The sequence below is a fragment of the Phascolarctos cinereus genome, unplaced genomic scaffold (genome assembly GCF_003287225.1).
Source record: "Phascolarctos cinereus isolate Bilbo 61053 unplaced genomic scaffold, phaCin_HiC Scaffold_726;HRSCAF=1367, whole genome shotgun sequence".
Taxonomy (NCBI): Eukaryota; Metazoa; Chordata; class Mammalia; order Diprotodontia; family Phascolarctidae; genus Phascolarctos; species Phascolarctos cinereus.
In genome coordinates this window covers 272,316,151-272,329,147 of record NW_027556098.1, presented here as the reverse complement: position 1 = coordinate 272,329,147, position 12,997 = coordinate 272,316,151, and positions in this window count along the sequence as shown.

The following is a 12,997-nucleotide window of genomic DNA, read 5'->3' as shown; positions in this document are numbered from 1 at the left end:
CAACAAGGGTCAGGACTGGATTTGTAACTAAATCCAAAAACAACAGGTGGCAAAAGTCTACAAGAGAATCGAATGTTTCCGAGCCGTTTTGGATTCTCATTGTCCTAATGTTACAGTTGGTCTTGGAGTCAGGAGACACGGGTCTTAGATGTGGCCGCTACTAACTAGCCATGGATGGTTGGGCAAATTATTTAATTAGGGCCATCATGCTATAGAAGGAGTGTTGTATTTGGTGTCAGAGAACCTGAGCTCAATCCCAGCTGGGCTATTCCACCTTAGGCAAACCTCTCTGGGCCTCAGTTTCCTCTTTTATAAAATGAGTGGGTTGGATTAGATGATCTTTAAGGTCCTTTCCAACTCCAAAGCTATGATCCAGTGGACTACCCTATGCCTCAATTTCCTCATCTGTGTAACACATGTTTTCAACTAAAGGATCTGGGGAATTTTAGTCTGGAGAACAGAAGATTTGGTGAGGTGAGGTGAGGTGAGGTGAGGTGAGGTGAGGTGAGGTGAGGTGAGGTGAGGTAAGGTGAGGTGAGGTGAGTTGTGTGTGTGTGTTGGGGATGGGAAGGTGAGTGTTAATTCCATCAAATATTTGGTTATTGGAAATATTGGAAATTCCTTCAAATTCTTTAAAATATTTGAAAGGTTGTCATTTGAAAGAAAAATTACGTTTGTCCTAACTGGCCCTAGAGAATAAAACGAGAAAGGTTTGGATCAATTGTCTACTAATTTTTAATGAACTTAACAATCATCAATAAACACAAACATTCCAATATACAAAGAAGTGTAGACAAGAGGATTTTATATGAAACTTAACTTCTATTAACATAATTTATTTTAAGTGTATATTCAATTTTAAATAATAACAATTAAAATAAGATTTAAATAATAATAACAATTAATTCAAATGAATTAATATTTGTAAAGCATTTGGTAGAATGCCTGATACATAGTAGGCACTTAACAAATGCTTCTTTCTTTCCTTCCTTTCTTTCCTTTGTTCCTTTCTTCTTTCCTTCCTTCCTTACTTCTTCTTTCCCTCCTTTCCTTTTTTCCTTCCTTCCTAAATATGTTTTCATTTTCTTCTGTGTATTTTTTGTTTCATTGATATTCTTTTCTTTTTACATCTCTTTTATGCTCCACTAACTTATCATTCCCTATCCTAAGCCTCTACAAATTGAGGCCCTTCCTTGTCATAAATAAGTATATTCAAGTAAAACCAATCAACACATTTGCTGTTTCTGAAGGTTTGTACCTCCATTCCATCACCTCTCTGATGGCTCAATTTGAGGAAAAAGCTTTCTAATATGGCCTTCTTTTCTTCATCTATAAATTGATCGGCTCTTTCTGACCACATTTAGCTTAAATTTTACAATCCTTGGAATTAGAGTGGTTTCAAAAATAAAATGAGAGGCCATGAGAAGTAGGGAGAAGAACCCTATCATTAGAGGTCTACGAGCGAAGACTAGGTGACTACTTCTTGGAAATGGGTTGTATTGATTTCTTAAATATCCTTTTCTGCTCTGAAGCTATGATTTGACAACTGAATAGATGATCTCTAAAGTCCCCTCCATCCCTAATAGTCAATGAACTTAAGCTATCTATAGTATAACATGCCATACTCAGAAGGCCATCCTCTGACTGCCTGATGTCATACAGAAGCTTTAACTAGATGTGTAAGGTCATTGAACTCCTTGTACTCTTACTGTTTTCAATAGTGACCTACACCGAGCTGACTCAAACTAAACTTCTGTAAAGACAAATCATTAAGCAAAGCTGCACACTCAAGTTTTCCAAATTAGCTCCAGGGTTTCAGGTGGTTTAACCCAAGACGGCTCCAGATACTGACTCATGTTGCTCATCCTTCATTTTAGAAAAGGACCAATGTCATCACAGGGCCATGTCTTGACTCATGTGTGAATTGGATGTTAAGTGAGGCAGAATTGGACAAAGTTGTCATCCTCTCTCTCTTTTCCTAAGTCATTGAAAACCAGTGGCAGGACAAAAGTCAAAGGTGTTCGGTGATCATCCAGGACTCAGTAAAGGACTTTGGCATCTTCAATGCCTGACCAGACTCTAAGAACTCCACAGCACCTGCTTCAGCTGCCTTCATGGTCACTGAAACAAATTGTTCTCATCTATCCATTCCACCAGAGGAAGTCTTCACACACTGGGGGTAGACATCCCCTTAATTCACCAACAGGTTTGAGGGCTGTTGATTACTCTCAGCCTGGCTTAGTCCATATGCAAGACAATTTACCAGGGTGTGGCCACTGTACATGCTATCTTCTTAAAACCACAGGTGAGAACTGGGTGAAGATGGACACCAAAGGTAGATGGGCAGCCCTGAAAAGGGCTAAGCAAGCCTTCACATCAATCCCTGAGCACCTCATAGACCCCACTGACTCATATAATAAAATATTTGAAGGGATCTTAGAAATCACATAATTTATTGCCCTTATTGCTCAAATGAGGAAACAAAAGTTTACCCCACATTCCACGATGATGCCACAAATTCAACCAAAGGTATTTTATTCTTTTTGATCCCCATAAATGAAAATATCCTTTTGAGGGACTGGGGAATGCTGGAAACTCACATCAGTCATTTACACTTTAGTGTGAATTCAATTGCCCAGTGCCAGCAAAGCCAATCTCCCTGCAATAAAAGGTTCTGAGGAGGTTTTATAAATTATTGAATTCCTTGCTCAAGTTGAGGATGTTTTGGTCAGGAATTTGGGTGTTAGTTTGATATATACTGCTGTTTATTTAGTAGCAAAAAACAGGACCTATTTGTCAAACCTGAGTCATCCAGGGTAGTTGCCTAGGAAACACTATCTTCTGAAGAAAACACCAAAAAGAGAGAAGCATGACCTAACCTAAGAGGTGACAAGGAGACTGAAAGGGAATATCAGTGATCACAAATTAAAGACTCCTAGGAAAATGACCAGGGACAACCAGACCAGTTCCAGTCATGTAGGGAATAAAGGGTGATTTGTCTGTAAAAACAGTGGCTCACATTCATGTCTCCTCATAATTTGCAGAAACCTTGGGAAGTCAAAAATGTAGGCATTATTATTGCCATTTTACAGATGGGGAAAATGAGGCTCAAGGAGGTTAAATTGATTTGCCCACAAGTGGTAAACAATAAAGCCAGATCTGAAACCATATGTTCTGACGCCAAGGTCAGTTCATGTTCTGCTGTACCTTATATCCATTCTTCTCCACAACTGAGACCTAAAAGCTACTGAGGTTGAAGAGCCAAGACTTCCTTTAGAACTCACAATTTCCCACTTCAAGAGACAAGATCGGAGTGGACTCATTTGGAAGCGGCATTTGAGCTACTTCTAACTGGCCCTTTCCTCAACCTCTTAGAACCTCGTTTCTAATGCTGCCATGTGCCTGAACCTCCTTAGAGCCATTCTCCCAGTCTTTTGGTTTTGTGAACTCAGAATGCTCCTCAACCCTTCACTCTTCCTCCTTGCCATTCAATCAAATCACAGTTATCCCTCATATCCATCCTCCTCTGTACAGGCCTTCATTACTTCTCTTCTGGGCTGCTGGTATAAGAACCTCCTGATTGGACTTCCTGCTTCATGTCTCTCCACTGGCCAATCCATCCTCCCTAGAGATGTCAAAAATAGTCACTGTAAGGTCCAATTACAACCATAGTCTTTCTTTAAGGCCCACTACAGTCAGACTCACACTGCCTTATTTTTCCTCTTTATGTAGGATAGCCTTTATTTTGCCCCCACAGATGATATGGCACTCACAGGAGACCATAAACAGGTAGAGACAATATACACAGCACTCACAGTAGTTCTGAATTTGGAGTGTCTAACAGGGCAACACTGCTGGCAATGTAGAGGATCTTTAGCTCTCACGCCCAAAGGGTCCTACAAAGTCCTTGCCATAGTCACAGAGCCCCTTTGTGGTTTGACCTCTTGCCCCCAGAAAGCAAACACATTTTAGAGCTGCTATATAGGCAATCCTCTTCCCTTCTGGCCTATATACTATCTTAAAAAACTGATTGGGGGTAGGGGGTGGAGGAGAGTGGTTTGCAAACTCTGTACCTCTTCTCCTCCCCTCTCCCAAATCCTGCAGCCTTGATTCTTTCTCTGAGAGATACACTGCTCTGGATATACTACCCTCCTCTTATGGAAGTTCTGATGGCAGAAACTCTAGCACTCAACATCACTTTTGAGACAAGAAACCGTACTAGTCTAGTTTGCCTGAGAAATCACCCTTATCTCATCTAGGCCTTTTGATCAGCTCCTCCCTCAAGCTGCTTGGGTGAATGTTGTTTGTTACAGGATCTCTTTCATTTCCTTTGCTGCTACTGTCCTTTAGGCTGGAAAAGTCCACTCTCAAGTCTTCAGGCTTTAACCTGTGCTCTAAGTTCTGTGGGCTAGCTCAGCTAACTCCCATGGTCTTCTGCCCCAAAGCAGGCATCTGGATCAGAGGAAACTCTGTTTACACAGGTTTGCCTCAGACCAAACCCTAGTGATCTTACTACATACTGGTCAGACCTCTAAACAGGGAAAAGACCAAAAAAGGAAAATTTTCCCATGTACTTTTCTCACCTTATTTACTACTATTCCCCTCCATATACTCTACATTCCAATAGAATTAGGTTTTCTCTGTCGTGGACCCCCACAATAAATGGTGCTCTCTCGGCCTCTGTGCATTCATGCAACCCAGTCTCCACACTCTATTATATTTCTCCCTCATCTTATCCTCTCAGAGTATATGTCATGCTTTCTACTTTTTTCTACATCCTTTTCTACTTAAGCAACTTAAATTTCCTAGACCTCAGTTTCCTCATCTGTAAAACAAGAGGATTGGACTGAATAACATTAAGACGATTATTTTTGGCCCCTAGCTCTAGGGAGGATGGATTGCCAAGTGAAAAAACCTGAAATAAGTAGACCAATTAGAAGGGGCTTATATCAGTAGTCCAGGAGAGAAGTGATGGAGGCCTGAACTAGGCGATACAAATATAGAGAAGAGAATGAATATGAGAAATGCCATGATTTGATTGGATGGCACTGAGTGAGATTGAAGGGTTGAAGGGGACTTTGGGATTACAAAATAGGATGGCTGGGAGAATGGTGGAGAGCATTTTTCCCAGCTCTAGGTGTCTCAGGCTCAACACAGGTGTCACCTTCTTCATGAAGCTTTTCTTGATGCCCCCAGTTATGAGTGTTCTTCCCCTCTTTAATTTTCTTTGTATTATATTTATTGGTATAGTTGATGTATTCCTCTAAAACTGGGGTTCTTAATCTGTGGCCCTTGAACTTGTTTGATTTTTTTAATATTTTGATAAATGTATTACAACATTATTCCTTTGTATTCTTATGTATTTTATTTTGTGAATTTAAAAACATGATTCTTAGAAGGGCTCTCTAGGCTTTTCCAGGCTACCAAAGGGGTCCATGACAAAAAAAAAAAAAAGGTTACAGATCCCTGCCTAATAGGATATAACCTCATTGAAGGGCAGAAGCTCTTTTATCTTCCAGCCTGTTTGGAATCCCAGCATGTAGCATAATGTAGATGCTAGTTAAATATTGAATTTCATTTCATTCATGTCCAGGAAAGAGAGCTTTTCAGTAGATTCTTGGAAGTGTTGAATATTTTATCCCAAGGACACCTCCCTCTGAATGTGAGGGCTTCACAGAAGCACACAGACTGCCCTAGGGACTGTCTATTTGCTTGGCATTGGATACAACAGTACAAAAGTCTCTGTAATTGAATGGAATAGCCCGGCCAAGGTAGGAGCAAATGGCTGTAGTGAATGGGTGTCAATAACATATCCATCTTTGCTGGGTGTACTTACAGGCAGGAGGGCCCCAGCTAATTATAATGGGACAGAAGAATAACAGTCAAAGTTTGGAATCTCAGGCCAAAGAGCCTGAGATAATTTGGAAGGTCACCATGCTTTTACATTACACTATATCTTTCCACTGTGAAACTTAGAAGTGAGAATTTCTGCTTATTTCCAGCTCCTGACAGTGAACTAAGATGAAGATCTCCCTAGACTTAGGTTGGAAGTCATGGGAATAGGATTCTATCATTAACTTAGTGGTCATTGACTAAAGCAAATCATGGTACCCACTGTGCCACAATTTCCTCACCTTTGAAATAATGCTTACCCTCAATGCAATTCGGCAAAAGCTCAGAAAGCACTGATAGGGCACTTAATTAGTCTAATAGTATTATACAAATTCATACTCCAGATATACAATCTTATTGGTGGTTTCAGATTCTTGAAGCTAATATCATTAAGTGATAATTACAGATGGTGACAATATGGTTTCATTGCTACCAATAACAAAAGCAACTCATTTTTTTTTAAAGTAACTTAAGGTTTGATTTAAAAGTACTTTCCTGGGGCAGCTAGGTGGCATAGTGGATAGAGCACTGGCCCTGGAGTCAGGAGGACCTGAGGTCAAATCCATCCTCAGACACATGATAACTTACTAGCTGTGTGACCCTAGGCAAACCACTTAACTCCGATTGTCTCACCAAAAACAAAAACAGTACTTTCCTGACAACAGTCTTATGAAGTAGACATCAGATATTGTCCTCTTTCTACAGAGGAGAAATCTGAGGCACAGAGAGGTTAAACTAACCTCCCCAAGCTCATGTGGCTAATCAACATCAGATCCCTGGAGTGGGAATTAGGAGGCCTTAGCTAAAGGGGCAGCCATGCCAACTACGCTATAACTGTCTGAGAGACCTCAAGTAATAGTGCACTGACAAGAGTGCTGGATTGGAAGTCAAAAGACCCAGATTCAAATGTTGACACTTCTTACTCCCCTATGTGAGTTTATGAAAACTCAAAGAGCACCCATAAAATGCAAAGGGCAGTAAATGAGGTACTTCTAGCTCTAGTGCTACAGCTAACATCTCTGAATCTCACTTTACTCATCTATAAAATAAAGGTGTTTATCTAAGTCAATGGTTCTCAAAGTCCAGGGTTCCCTAAGAGTCCCCTAGACCCACTGAGTTGTTCCACAAAGCCTAAACTATTTTCACAATAATTGGAAGACATTTTAATTCTAACATGGCAAATATTGATAGAGAAAACCCACATAAATAAAAGCTCTTTGGGGTCCTCTATAATTTTTAAGAGTGTAAAGACCAAAAAGTTTGAAAATTGATGGTCTAGATGGTATATGAGGACCTTTTCAACTCCAAATTTCTACTCCTAAGTCATTTCACTTTTCTGGCCTTGTATTTCTTCTACTATAAAATGAAACACTTGGACCAAATAATTTTTTAAAAGGTTTTAATTCGGGGCAGCTAGGTGGTGCCATGAATAGAGCACGGCCCTGGAGTCAAGAGGTCGGGAGTTCAAATCTGGCATCAGACACGTCACACTCATTACCTGTGTGGCTCTGGGCAAGTCACTTAACCCCAATTGCGTCACCGAAAAAAAAGACTTTAATTGATCTTTCATTTTTATGTTACCTTCGTTTTTAAATCCATCCCTTCCCCTTTCCATTCCCAAGAGATTCATCCCTTCTAATGATAACAAAAAAGTCCCTTCAAAGCTCTAACCATCTGTGGACCTATCTTTGTCCTCTATTAGATCCACAAGTATGTAAGGACTAAACAGAGACTAGGCCTTGGAAAAGGTTATAGCCTAATCCTATCCACACTTAATTTCTGAATCACGGTAATAGAGAATCCATACTGTATGAAATAGATCTAGTCTTACCCGTATCTATCTATCTATATCTATATCTCTTGTTTATCTATATCTTACTTGAAGCATACACAGAGGTGCCCTGCCCCAGGTCTCCGAGGTCACTGAGGCCACCTCCCACTCTATCGCCCTTGGATGATGATGCTAATCTCTGACTCAACTGGTGATTTCAAGAGGTAGCAGCTTTTAGAGAAGAGGAGATAGATTTGAAAGATTAGCATGGGGGTAAAAGACAAGGGGGCGGGAATCAGGGTGGTTGTGGTGAAATAGCAAAGAAATTTTTAAAAAAGACAGGACAAAGCAAACTTGGAATATACATCTTGCTAGGTTAATGGTGGGGGGGAGAGTGTATCTCAGTGCTGATTCTTAATGGCAACCCCCCAGACTAGAGGGATAGATGGGCCTAGAGCCAGCCAAGTAACCTGAGATGACAGCCTGTTGGAGGAGAGTGGGGTGCACAGTCAGACTGAAGTTATTCTGCAAGAAGACGGACAAGCATGACAAACTATTTGAGTCTGTTCCCCACAGCCCCATGGCCGATCTTATCTGGCCATGTCAAGGAGGTGGAGGGAGGGGAGCAGCTTGTTTGCTCTGCTGCTGTGGTTACGGGGCAAAGCTTGAAGCCATTTGTGCAGAGAACTGCACCAAGGCCAACAGAGCCTGCTTGAATGTAAGTGGCATTTGAATCAGAGAAAACACCCACGGCCCTGTAGAAGCTGCTAAAGGAACACCACAAGACAACCAAGCACTTAAATAAAACATCACTGCCCAAAATCCCCAAACGACCTAAGTGATGAAAACCCCCATGAGCAAGAGGCAATACATGTGTGGCAGAGTCTGAGCTTGGTGCCACCTGGAGCCCCAGACCCAGAGGCCTCTACTCAGAAAAAGGCCTCTCCTTTCAGAAAGGTGCAAACTCTTTCCATCTCAATCCCACGTTCCTGGAGCCTGGCTCATCCCCTTCATAGTTCATTCATTCTAAGAGATGAGGCAAGTTTATTTGTCTAACTGACATCTATGAAGAAATAATTGTCTGATGTTGTTTCAAGCCTGTTCCTCTCTTGCTGAATTTTCTTAAGTAAAAAAGAAGAGAGAGAGAGAGAGAGAGAGAGAGAGAGAGAGAGAGAGAGAGAGAGAAAAGAAAAATTATAATAGCTAGCATTTATAGATCACTTTAATGGTTGCAAAGTGCTTCACATATGTTATTTCATTTGATTCTCACAACTTTGTGAGGTGGCTGTCATTATTATTCCCATTATACTAATGAGGAAACTGGGGCTTGAGAGAAATTAATGGACTTGCCTAGGGTCACACAGCTAGTAAGATTCTTAGGCAAGATTTGAACTCTAGTCTTCCTGACTCCAACTCCAACAGTCTAGCCACTATAACATCTAACTGCCTGGGGAAAGAGAAAGAGAGAAGGTAGGGAAAGGGGAGGAGAAGGGATGGAAAGAGAAGTGAAGGCAAGGCAAAGCAAGTTTTGTCACTTGAAGTAATTTCTTGAAAGAATCTTCAGAGGCTTAATTTAGGATTATAGGGTACATACTATGGGGTACATTTAGAAGTGGAAGAGATTTTAGAAACCATTTAATCTAGTCTCCTCATTTTACAGATTAGGAATTTGAGGCCCTGAGAGGTGAAAGGTCTTACCCAAGGTCACACAGGTTACGAATGGTAGAGCTGGGATTTGAAATCAGCCCCTCTGACACCAAGCCTGTGTTTTGTTCTCTGCACCAATACTTCCATAGTTAAAGGATCCGCAATTTCATGCTTATGGATATTGCATCCACCACCCACACAGATTATAGGCCTTCTATTACCTGGTAAATGACCTTTGAGTCTTACTGTGGCTATTAAATTCATTATCCTGTAGCCAAACCAGTGATATACATCTTCAAATTTAGCTGGAGTAGTCTCCAGACTCAGAGACACTTAAAATCCATGGTCTGGTAGTATTCTAAGCTCTGCTAGCATGGCAGAAGCAGCCTGAGCTTAAAACCAAGGGGCCCGGCCTTTTGAAACCTGAGACAGCCTCCAAATCATGATCTGGTGTGGAGGTGGAACTTGAGGGTAGGAGAAGCTTGGCAAAGCTCTTTAAGATGGAGAGGAAGCATTAATGGAAAATAAAGAGCATGAGTCAGAAGAAAATATGCTTTCGACATAAGCATTTCTCCATTTTGGAAGTTATGCTAGTCAGTATCCAGTCAAGTACGGCCCTTGCTTAAGAGAATGGAAAACTATGGAAGAGGTAGTCATGGTATCAGAATTAAGAAGAGGATATAAATGAAGTAGGTTAGATTAGATAGTGTGGTAGATTTAGGACTTAAGGTAATATCTAGGAACTGAGAATAAGTCCTTGGACAGTATAATTTGTGAAAATAAATGGGGTTTGACTTGGGAGATTTATTTTTTAAACCCAACTTTAGAACTTTAGAATTTTAAGGTAGCCTGATGCGCTGGAAAGAATGCTGAATTTTGGAGTCCTGAGATCACTTTTTAAATCCCATCTTTTTCACTTGCTAGTTGTATGGCATTGGACAAGTTGCTTTACCTCTGAATCTCTGTTTTCTCATCTATAAAATCAAAGGGTAGAACTAGGTGACCCCATAAGTCCTCTTCAAGCACCAAAACTGTGATCCTATGAATTCTAAATTTTTCACTTAGTCCTTCTAAGCTGAGGAAAAAATGCACTTCCCTGCATTCTCCTTTCTGATCCCCATCATCATCTCACCCCACTCCAACACCCCCCTTCCCCCATGAATAGCATTAAGTCATTAAAATTATTCTGAGTCTTTGGCCTGCAAGAAAGTTGTAAGAACATCAATGGGGCAGGTCAAAGATGGCGGTCACTGACATCAGCCCTGCCACAATGCTTCCCATGTCCCTGTTATCCTTTCAAGTTAAGCTCAGACATTCCATTATCCAACTCTGTCTTCTTAATTAGTTGCTCACAAAAGCAGTTAGGGAGACCAAGAGTCAGGAGGACCTAAATTCAAATAAATCTATAAAATGGGAATTATAATACCACCTAACTCTCAGATTTTTTGTGAAGATAAAATGAGATCATATCTGCAAGGCACTTTGCAAATTTCAAAACACTATATAAAGGCTAGTTGTTGTTATTATTATTATTACTATCAAATGTGTATTTGTCCTCTTAATCACCTACCTACACTTAACAAAAGTGGTTAAAAAAAAACACTTGTGCCTTTAAGGTCATCAGTTTTTTGTACAAGACTTCATAGTTCTTTGTGATGCCTTTTAGGTTTCACATGGTGTATCTCATTTGTTCCTACATGGAATACCAAAAATGGGAAGTAGGCATTTGTTTTGGCAAACCCCAGGTAGTCTTCTATCACATCCTAACTTCATGACCTGGCAAGAAAGGAAATCCACCTGTGTATTATATCAGGTTGATAGTTGCCTTAGTATTCCTCTGCAGAAAGTCACCAACTACCACTATTTGTCCTTTTTCCCTTGATCCTTCCTAGATGATCTCCCACCTGATAGGATTTGTGGGTCCATATCATTATTTAGTTAGGCACAAAAATTATGACCTCTTAAGTTGGTAGAACTTCCTCCTCTAATGGCAAAACTCTATGCCTCTTACTTAGCTCAAATATTCAGTTGTCCTGTCCCTCCTACTAGAAATCCTCTCTGCTATTTCACATCCATTTTCTTCTTTGTTTTTCTTCGTGAAGTGCCTCTTCCATTATCTCAAGGAATACTTCATTTTCCTTGATAACCTGGAACATAGAGATACATCCCTTCGACACTTTCACTTTCTCCTCTAGAACAAGGACTAATTTTCTCTCTCTCTCTCCTCTCTCTCTCTCTTCTCTCTCTCTCTCTCTCTCTCTCTCTCTGTGTGTTTATGTATGTATATATGTATTTGTACATATATACATGTTTGTGTGTATGTATATATGAATATGTAATTGTATACATATATATGTGTGTGTTACTAGGTGCTGTTAGAAACACAAACATAGCACACTTTCACAAGTCACACCGTCACAAGTCTCCTTATCTACCACTCTTTCTTGAAGTGAGATCCACAATCTATTTTCTTCTTTCTGATAACTCCCCCTCTTAACTGCTGAGACAAAATACCCGTGTGCTGTTCCTGTTTGCTACACTGGGGCCTCCATCACTGAGGCCTTAATTTATTTAGCTGCTTTTAATTGGCAGTTAGCACATTTCTGCTATAGCCTGACACCCTATTCTGGGCCTTGATGCAATTAACACAATGCCAGATGCAGACAGGAGCATCTACAGGCTGTTGTCATCTACAGAGAATCCCTCTTCCCATTTACCAGTCACCAAGCATTTATCAAGAATTTTCTATGCACCAGACCCTGTACCAAGCCATAGGGATATAAAAATTAAAAGGTAAGATTGCTTGGCCTGATAGCTTATACCTGCAGTTAGTCACTGATGCTGGGGAAGCTAAGACTGGCAAATCACTTGAGTGCAGGAGCTCAAGTTGCTGTAGTGCTAAAGCCAATAGGGTTTCCACGATAAACACAGCACCAGTATGGTGAGCCCTTGGAAGTTGGTGTCCTCTAGGCTGCCAAAGGAGGAGAAAATCAGCTAAGGTCAGAAAAACTGAGGAAATTAAAGCTGATTGGTATTGGAACTGGGCCCATGAGGAACCACTGATCTTCCAGGCCAGTCAGGAGTATGCTGGCAAATGTTTAACAACCGTTAAATGGTTCTCCATTTGGGGGTGGGGGGCGGGAATGTGCCAATGACACAGTTTCAAGTTTAATCACATTATTAACGTTCTCACCATTGCTTTCTTAAGTCTAGACAATCAACATTAAATAAATCAAGCCCTGATATGCAGCTTTTCCAGGATATAAATGCTTGCCCTGGAAATTATATAGTCAGGCCTGGTGAAGAAAAAGAGACCCAGTCTCAAATTTTAAAAAGGGCAAATTGAATGAGGGGTGAGGAGAGGGAAGGAGGAAGAGAATTTGGAATTGTTTTTTAAATGAATGTTGAAAATTGTTTTTATATGTAATTGGAAAAAATAAAATATCTAAAAGTGGAAAAATAAAACAGGGAAAAACATGATGTGTGTTGAGGGATTTTGCTTGGCAAGAGAAAGGCAACATCTTCATGTGAGATAGGGGTGAAGGAGGAGATAGAGGAAGATGTTTGATGTGAGATGATGGATGAGGGGGAAAAGAATAGCTCCCAACCCATGGCTTCCATTTTTTTTCAATCAAGTATGAGGCAAGGTCCTCAGCCAAGAAGGAGAGGGGAGAAATGCGTTGGGAG